Source organism: Crassostrea angulata, chromosome 3 (assembly GCF_025612915.1).
Source record: "Crassostrea angulata isolate pt1a10 chromosome 3, ASM2561291v2, whole genome shotgun sequence".
Taxonomy (NCBI): Eukaryota; Metazoa; Mollusca; class Bivalvia; order Ostreida; family Ostreidae; genus Magallana; species Magallana angulata.
The window spans coordinates 57641630-57651273 of NC_069113.1; the positions used below are offsets into that span (position 1 = coordinate 57641630).

Sequence of the window (9644 nt, forward strand, 5' to 3'; positions counted from 1 at the left end):
CCAGGAAGCTTTGAAAAGATCGCAGTATAATGACCTTACTCTATCAAATAGAAGTTATTTATTTTAAACTTAAAAACCCACAATTGATCTATGTCTATTATTGCTTGATTGAAAATGACATTCCTTTATCAATTAACTGAACGATTTCTTAATTGACACCCAATCGTTTAATCCATAAAAAAATATGTGTAATCAAAACGAAAACAATTCTTGAGTTTGCGGATAAATAAACTCATATATGAGAGACGCAACTCTCGTGTATTAGATAACCGCTGACCGCTAGGTAGTCCAGCCGCGACCATGGTGACCGATTTTCTCGGCCGCGGGCGAGGGAGAGCTTACGTAATGGTACACACACACAGCTCTGATTCAAGGTAGATTTTAAATGCATGGAGTTAATAACTAAAATGTAATGCATAGATTTTTTTTTCATTCCATATTTTGTGGTTTACTAGAAAAGAAAAACAATGATTTGTTTCCCAAATCCAGTTTTTAAGGATTGTGCATTGTAGGAACTTAACAACAATGACTTAAACTCCTAAAATAAAGCACGTAGTCTAAAAAAAAATTCTTATGAACTAATGCCGTTTGTATAAACCAGCATACTTTCTGCGGTAACTTTATGCCAGTTGTACGCTCAAAGACTTTCGTTAACTTGTCAAATGAAAACAGGTACATGTTATCATGTAAAGCATTTTACACTCATACTACACAAATCTCATACAAAATAACATTGTAACGACCTTTATGAGATCCCAACAAACAACTTTTCCAGCGACAGCCATATCAAAATCCTAACCGTTTTTGAGTTATTAAGCAATTTTTTTTAGGGGCCATTGGCCCTTAATTTAAGGGGCCAGCCCGTTTTTATTGGTGTCAAATGAAAGCCCTTGATATTTTGCACAACTTTTATTCTACATGTCTTAACAAAATGTTTTTCGTTTAAAAGATATAAAGGAAAACATGTCTAAATTTTTGCACTTTTTTGAATCCTGTTTTTTGACCCCCTACCTTTTCCTAAATAAAAAACGTAATCTAAAAACAAAAACAGATGTGCACAACTACAATGTCTCTGTTATTCAAATTCGTTGGATTCCCATTCCCTGCTATCATAGTCTCGGAGCCTTTGTCTGGAAACAAAAGGCCCTAAAAAAATTTAAAAGGGGAATAACTCTTTAGCGGAAAGGGAATTCTACATTTTATGAATTGCTTAGGATGGTGTTTTGTAAAGTACATTAGCCCTGAAAATTTGAGCAAAAACCGTTCAGAAATGAGCGAGATATGAAGCCTCAAAGTTCGCGTCTAGGAAACAAAAAAAAAAAAAGAAAAATAAGAATAATCTTAATTTTTTTCCCGCACAATAATAGAAAGGTCTTCCGTTGGAAACGGAAGACCTTAATTAGAAGTGTACATGTAAACGCGTAACCAGAATCAGTATACCCATCACCTGGGTCTCAATACCTATCACAATATAGGTTTTAGACCCTGGTAATGGGCACATAGACCCTGGTATTATGTATACGGACCTTGGTGATATGTCTACTGACTTGGTGATGGGTACACAGACCCAGGTAATACGAACACTGACCCTGGTGATACGTACACTGACCCTGATGATACGAACACTGACCCAGGTTATTTGTATGCAGACCCAAGTGATGGGCACACATCGTAATATTGACCTAGGTTATTGGTATACAGACCCTGGTGATACAAACACTTATCCTGGTGATACGTCCACTATGCTATTAAAACATTTAAAAATCCTAATCCGTGGAGGTAGGGGGTTAGGTGAACACTTAACTTCATTTTTACAGTTTATTTCCTCCCTTTCATTTCAGTTTTTACCTGGTCCCAAAACATTGGTGTTGGTGGTGGGGGGGGGGGACTCTTTGTCAATTCACCTTTTATATGTATTTAAGAAAAGTGTGTTAAAGGGGGTAGTCTCGTCCCCACTGCCCCTTCTCCACTCCACACACTCCTCCCCCATTCCGATGCTAAGTGCCTGTTGCTTTCCTGTAATATTGCTCTTTATTGTTCTCTCAAATAGTAATATTTATTCAAAATTTTGGTGTAAATCTAATGTACACAACATTCCTATCACTTTTAATGAACATTTATAATGTAAATATAGAAATTTCCTATACTTTTTTAAATTGTGCAAATATCAGTTCGAAGTTCCTCCAAACAGCTTTTAAATTTCCTCCCAAACGTTTACCGAAAATTTGGTACATGCATGCGCACATTTTGGTTATAATGTCTGGCCACGTCATTTAAAATACTATATCTATATCTTTAAGTGTCCTTTACTGTGATAACCCAGCCCAAAAATTTCATAAAATATGAGCGACACAAAATAGGCGTGCCCTACAGCATAACCGAAACAAAGTATTGGCTGCGCTACGTAAAAATACATAGCATGTGATATGCATTAAAAAACAGAGGTTTAAAAATGTTGTTTTAAAGTGTAGAAATTGGGAATAATATAAATATCAGTATTAAAGTAATATGGAATCATTCTTTGAATGTTATGAGTTGATAATTTCGGTCAGAGCGTGGTAAAATTTATCATAAAGCCCTTCGAGCTTTATTTGTTTTGAACATGTCCCGGCCAAAAAATATGGCGTAATCTCACGGTTTGGTGATGAAATGAAAAATGCAGATATATGTTGATAAATTAACAAGCCCATTGATTGATAGCATTAATTAAACAAATTTTTAGAATTATGCGCAGAAACCCGTCGAAACAAGTCTGTATAATTGTATTTTTGGTGAAAATGCGTCTCTACATATATAGCAGTTCTTGAATATTTTGTTTCTATCTATGTAAGAATTCTAGCAAAGCCGATCAAGTTATGTGTCTTTTGTAATTGTTACATCTGTTACCATGGTTACAGCAACAGCTGTGACAATATGTTCCTCCACTTTTGTTTTACGCCAGTTTACTTCATTCACCATTTCGCCGTTTAACGCTATTCAATTGCTCGGTGCATTTTGTCGTACGCCGATATGGAACAAAGGAAGTCCGCCCCGTTTAAGATGTTCCCCAAAATATGAAATGTTACCACAAATAAGATGAAATAGGTTATAACCGATTTAAAAAAACCGAAACTACCAATTCAAACTTTGAAATAACGAATTCAAGAATTCGTTATTTCAAATTTAATTTGTTTGAACAGATTTCAAAATTTGAAATAACGAATTCAGCGAATTTGTTATAAAAGATTAAATTCGTTATAACGAATTCCTAAAAATTGTTATAACAAATTTATTTCGTTATAACGGATTCAAAAATTCGTTATAACGATTTAAATTCGTTTTAACAAATTCAAGAATTCGTTATATCAAATTCAAAAATATTTTTTGATAGGTCCTAAATGGGCTTCCGTATTTATCACTATATCATTACATTGAAATTTATTTCTTGGGATTTACAACATTTAAAGGAGATTATGCTATTGTGTGTGATTCAGTGTGGATTACTTATTTTATCATATTCACAATAAAAACTACGTACCCTATTAAAATTATGTTGACGAGTTCGCCTCGCGTCACATTATGCTATTAATAAGTTGTCTAAACAAATAATTAATTTGTTATAACAAATTGATAACTAGTTATAACAAATTATTAAATTGTTATAACAAATTACTAATTCGTTTATTCAATAATTCTTCGCGATAACTCAAACCTGTATGAACAAACTTGTGCGAGGGATGATGGAATCATTTACAGTACGACTTGTCCTTTACCGATTACACCGCTGGGGTTCTCGACGGAGAAAAACTAAGCTTTCGTGAAACAAAATGCAAGGAACTAATGAACCTCCGACTATTTCGGGCAGATTGTTGTACAAGAATCAATGGACAAAACTTCTGTATAGATGGTAAGTCACGGAGATACCATTAAATTGTATAAAGCCTGCATTTTTCGATGAGTGTGAAAGACTATCATCGTCCTTGAAGATCTTTGAAATCAGAAATTAACAAGAACAAATTCAAGGAGGCAAATTAGTGCACTTCACATCTTTTGAAAAAATAGCAATTCCCTCATTCCTTTTTTCTAAATTCATTCTTATTTTATTAAAAGAATTTTGTAAACCCAATAATTTGTTTAGTAAATTCAATGTGGAGCAAATTCGAGCTATTTTTGTCATTTTTTGTATTTGAAGGCATAATCATAAAATAAACTTTACGAATTGTTTTTCTATTACCCCAGTGATTTGAGCCAAAAGTTCCAAAGAATGAGAGTATGATCATGATATTATTAATAGAAATAATCCATTTAGGATAGCAATGATCAGTCGATTGTATGCGAGTTGTTCTTCATTAAAGGGGGAGGAAAGTCAAAAACAAATTTTATCAAAATTAATAAAGTGGTTTAAATTATCACATGTGGTCATGCTGTTTTGAAAATAAACTACATAATTAAGCTTTAGTGCAGAAGTTAGAGAAATCGAATTTACTGGAGGCTGACATGATGTAGATAGATTGTTCTATCGTTAAAATGACAGATGTCCTACAGACCCGGTTTAACGATAAAATTCGTCCCATATACTTGCTTTGTAGCAAATAAAAAAATTATATTGCGCTGTATTTCACCTAAATTTTCATATGATTGGTCTCAAATTCCTACAATGTTGCTTTTTTATAATCCCATATTACCACATTAACTGTTTTTGCAACGAAATCGCTGCCACTTTTAACATCTTGTTTGAAAATTCGCCGTTTATTGTCGCCATGTTAACGATAAAAACCGAGACATTCTGAGTGTGATTTTTGACAAAATGGCATGCAAATTCAAACATGTATTTTAACAAAACGCCTTGGTAAGGCTCATTAAATGGATATTTTGTTGACTAAACTACATATGCTTGTTCAAATAGGTTTGTAAAGTATAAAAATGTGTTTTTCCTCTGCATATTTTATTTAACAGACTAAAAATCGACGCGAAGCTGATCCGCTTCGCGGCTGCTACTTTGAAAGTATGTGGGACGAATTCTTACTGTGACCTGAGCGTAGCCTGGTCACAGTTAGATTATTCTTTTTAGACATAATGTAGAATTCCTTTTTATTAAAAACCAAAAAAATAAATTATTTTGACGTCACACCATCTATTCCGGTGTGGTTTACATAAACAGTGTACACAGTGCTCTGATTAAAAACGTAGAGGATCACACATCAATCTAAAGAATAAATACAATCATGTATGTATAATTATATGCATTTTTATTAAGTAAATGACAGATGCTGTCATTCAAAGTTGAATATGATATTGAGTTACTTTTTATTCCAAGTCAAGTTCATCGCTAACTTAAAAAGTATGTTGTAATTGTAATCAGGATTTATAAAATACATTCACTTAAGTCGGAATTACATGTACCATGTTGAAATAACAACAACACCTATTTTCTACAATACTTGGCATTTAATGACTATTTCCACAACTACACGGAGACTTCTCAGACACTAACAGGTCTGCTTTTAGATTTCAATGATTGAACATGCTCCATTTAATGTTGGTTTGTAATTAAGTGGAACGTCAAAGGTAAAAGAAGGGTCTCAAATCGATATTGTTGCAGTTTCCAGAACTTGTCATTTAGAGCGAATATCATGATTTGATACTGAGGCTATGTTGATAAAACAAACCGGAATAGATGGTGTGACGTCATAGATTAAAGTTCAATGGCGACGGGAAATTTAAATTAAGCGATCAATTTTCTTCATTTATTCATTGTTCCGGGTTTTTTTATGAAAATAATTATGATTTACAATTAAAGTAGATGATAATGAATTGATTTATTGTACAAAATATTTTAAGTTACCTTCTCCTTTAAGCATAGTACATCTGAGTAGCTTTTCTTCTTCCCTTATTGGAGTGTACTCAACATGAGTGTTGTTATAAATTCAAAGAAGATAATTAATATGATTTAATTACATTGTAACTTTTAGTATATTATAAAATATTGTAGTTTAAAGTTAATTAAATGATTTCTGCAGTAGTGAATTGCTATGTAAATAGTTCTTAATGTTTGTTGTTAAATTGTTTTCAGTGCTGCCCAACTTCTTGAATCACAGCGGGGGTTAGTCTGGGAGGGGGGAGTTTGCGAGGAGCATCTCTATTAATTAATTGTCCATTTGTATCTGTCACTGCGGGTTTGCCTGGTATAAAAGGGGGTAAATTTTCTTTGAAAAACTGTAGTCTTCTTGGTTTTGAAGATGTCGGAGGAACAATTAAGGCGAGCGCGTGGAGATTCGGTAATGAATTAATTAATTGGGTTTTCTTAGGGATTTACCAAGTGACACCAGCTATTTCACCGAGATCTCTGGTAAACTTATTTAACATCAGTCGGTGTCGGTGAAATTATAGGGTGTTTGCTAATATATTTAAATAGCAGCAACCCCCCCCCCTTTTTTTTATTATTTTAGTTAGGATTTCTCCGATTTCACCAAAATTATTTCAAAAGGTGTAGCCGGTGAACTAGAATCTCGGTAATTTTACACCGAACTTCACAGAAATATTTACCAAGGTGGAAGTTCTGGTGTTCGGTAAAATTCAAATATTGATGGTATATTAATCATTTTATTAGATTTATCTTGGTCATTTTAATTGGATTTTGGTAAGTTTGGGGTAAATAAATCATAACTAGGATTTAAAGAAGTTGGGATTAAATGTGTTCAATTTCATTCTTTTATTTTTACATGCTTTTAACTATATAGAAATAAATGGTAGAATAGAATTGGTTCTTATTCTATAAATAAGAGTAAAGGTTTATCACTATATCATTACATTGAAATTTATTTCTTGGGATTTACAACGTTTAAAGGAGATTGTGTTACTGTGTGTGATTCAGTGTGGATTACTTATTTTATCATATTCACAATAAAAAACCACGTACCCTATTAAAAAAGTGTTGACGAGTTCGCCTCGTGTCACATTATGCTATTAACAACTACACGGAGACTTCTCAGACACTAACAGGTCTGCTCTTAGATTTCAATGATTGAACATGCTCCATTTAATGTTGGTTTGTAATTAAGTGGAACGTCAAAGGTAAAAGAAGGGTCTCAAATCGATATTGTTGCAGTTTCCAGAACTTGTCATTTAGAGCGAATATCATGATTTGATACTGAGGCTATGTTGATAAAACAAACCGGAATAGATGGTGTGACGTCATAGATTAAAGTTCAATGGCGACGGGAAATTTAAATTAAGCGATCAATTTTCTTCATTTATTCATTGTTCCGGGTTTTTTTATGAAAATAATTATGATTTACAATTAAAGTAGATGATAATGAATTGATTTATTGTACAAAATATTTTTAGTTACCTTCTCCTTTAAGCATAGTACATCTGAGTAGCTTTTCTTCTTCCCTTATTGGAGTGTACTCAACATGAGTGTTGTTACTCCAGTGTTTCCCTGGTGAACAGATAAAAACCTTTATGTACATCTAAAAATAGGTAAAAAAGATTAAAAGTGGACAGTGTAGTGTTGAAGGGTCTCACACATGCTGTTGGTATGTATAGCGTGTCTAAAGTTGTCCACTGATGGTAAGTTCCTAAATGTTGCTGGTATGTTATTCCTTGCCGTGATAGTTGCTGGAATGAATGAGTATTTGTAGACATCCACTCTGGTGCTGATTTGGCTGATTTCATTTGCCATGGAGCCATGGGTTCTGCTATTGGTGACGTGTAGCAGGTGATGGACTTGAACTTCTACAATGTGATGGTAAATTTTGTAGAACATGATCACTCGGTTCCAGGCCCTTCGGTGTTCCAGTGGTTCCGAGCCGAGTTGGTATAGCATGATGGACACACTTCCCGGATCCCTTGAAGAATAATCGCCAGTGTAAACCTTGCTGCTTGGCAATTAGCATGTTCTAAGCATTGGATTAGATGTTGTTGGTAAGCATCCCAAATTACTGACCCGTACTCCAGTACTAGGTGAACTAGCTTTTGTATGCCTGGCTCTTGATGACCTGCGGACATTCTCGTCGCCTTGGTAGAAGTTGATTGATGTGCTCGCGCCATGACAGGTCTTTGCTGATTGTGATTCCAAGGTATTTACCACAAGGGACATCTTCCAGGGTATGACTATGCAGTTGGTAAGATGCTTTGATTGGATGGCGTTTCTTTGAAATGTGGATGATGGTACACTTCTGAGGGTGAAATGCCATCTGCCTGTCATTTTCCCACTTCTCAAGAGCACTTAAGTCCTGCTGGAGTTGGACTGTGTCGTTGGTTGATTGAAGTCATCTGCAAATAGTTTAACTTTGGGTGTTACTACATCAGGGAGCTCATTGATGTAGGCAAGGAATAAATGGGGACTCAATACTGTGCCTTTGGGTACTCCGGAGTTCACATCAGCAATGTTAGAGGACATCCCTTCAACAAATACTCGCTGTTTCCCGTCTGATTAATCATTTTTTCCTGTCCTGTCTACCTTTTAAATGTCTAGGTGTCAAAAGCCACATCTTAGTATTTATGTAATATGGTTAAAATGCAAATAGAGACATATTATTAGCATATTTTCATCCACATAGTATTTTCTATTTCTTATGAAAGCCTATGGTAATTGGTATAAAAATTAACAAGATAAAAATCTTAATTTGTTTGTATTTTCATATTGGTCCAAGAGTCCAATTTAGTTTTAGCATAGTCACCAAAGTTATATGACAGATTATCTCTGTGATCATAAAGATGCTGGCTACAGTCCTGCAAAAAATCTTGGTGAAATCATTTAAACTGATAATCTTAAACAGTAAAAATTTATCTGTGTATAAAATACTACAAATTATAAAATGTATGCATTTCTTTAACTTTTAAAAACTGCTTTCAAATGAATTGTTTAGCTAAAAGAAACACAAGCAAAATGTAAACTTTATAATTATTTAGTTCTGTATAGGCCTCTGCTTCAGTTTTTATGGATGTCAACTTTTTGATGTTTTTTTTTTTTTTTTTGAGACAAAGGTTGCCTAGAAAATCTATGAAAATTTTGCCTCCACAAAGATAAACGATTCTGTAGTAAATTAAAAGGATCTTTGTTGTAATGAATTTCAGTGAGTTATTTATTTCACTGATTTAAATAATTCGATGTTGCCATTATTTTTTAGGAAGGGAAGTGTCACCACGTTCGGGATCACCGGAGCTCTGGGTGTGGTGTGGCTGTTTGACGTCCAGTTGTCCGATTATCTTAAATATGTTCCAATCTTCAAAAAACGATTCGGGGATCAACATTAACGAAAGCCCTGCAATAATGCTGTCCTGTGTTAGTACATGTAGGTACTGTGTGGTGTATGTAGTTATAGTATACTACATTGTATTATGAACTCCAATACTGTAACGGTCAACACTTATTCTAATGATGAGTACATAAATTCATACTTTTGCAATTAGCAATATATCAACCTATAGCTTTATTTTAATTGACAGAACCTTTATTATAAAATCTTTGAGAAAAAATGTATATTGTCATCGATATGCATTTATTTGTGAATTTATAAATGTGATGCATTGATGTGTGGTTCATGATGGGTTTTTATTTTAATTCCAGAATCAACTTATACAAAGACCAGTGTCATACAAAGAAGAATAGAGTGATGTTATGAAATGTGAAATGTTGTAAATAAAAACTGTTTGCTGGT

The 9644-nt window shown here is 33.8% G+C and overlaps 1 long non-coding RNA gene across 1 annotated transcript; it reads left to right on the plus strand.

The window, feature by feature from the left end:
- Window positions 1-3733: 3733 nt before the first annotated feature.
- On the plus strand, window positions 3734-9644 carry LOC128175278 (uncharacterized). Its single transcript, XR_008242658.1, has 3 exons — window positions 3734-3886; window positions 9114-9278; window positions 9554-9644. It is a non-coding gene; the product is annotated as an uncharacterized LOC128175278 (long non-coding RNA).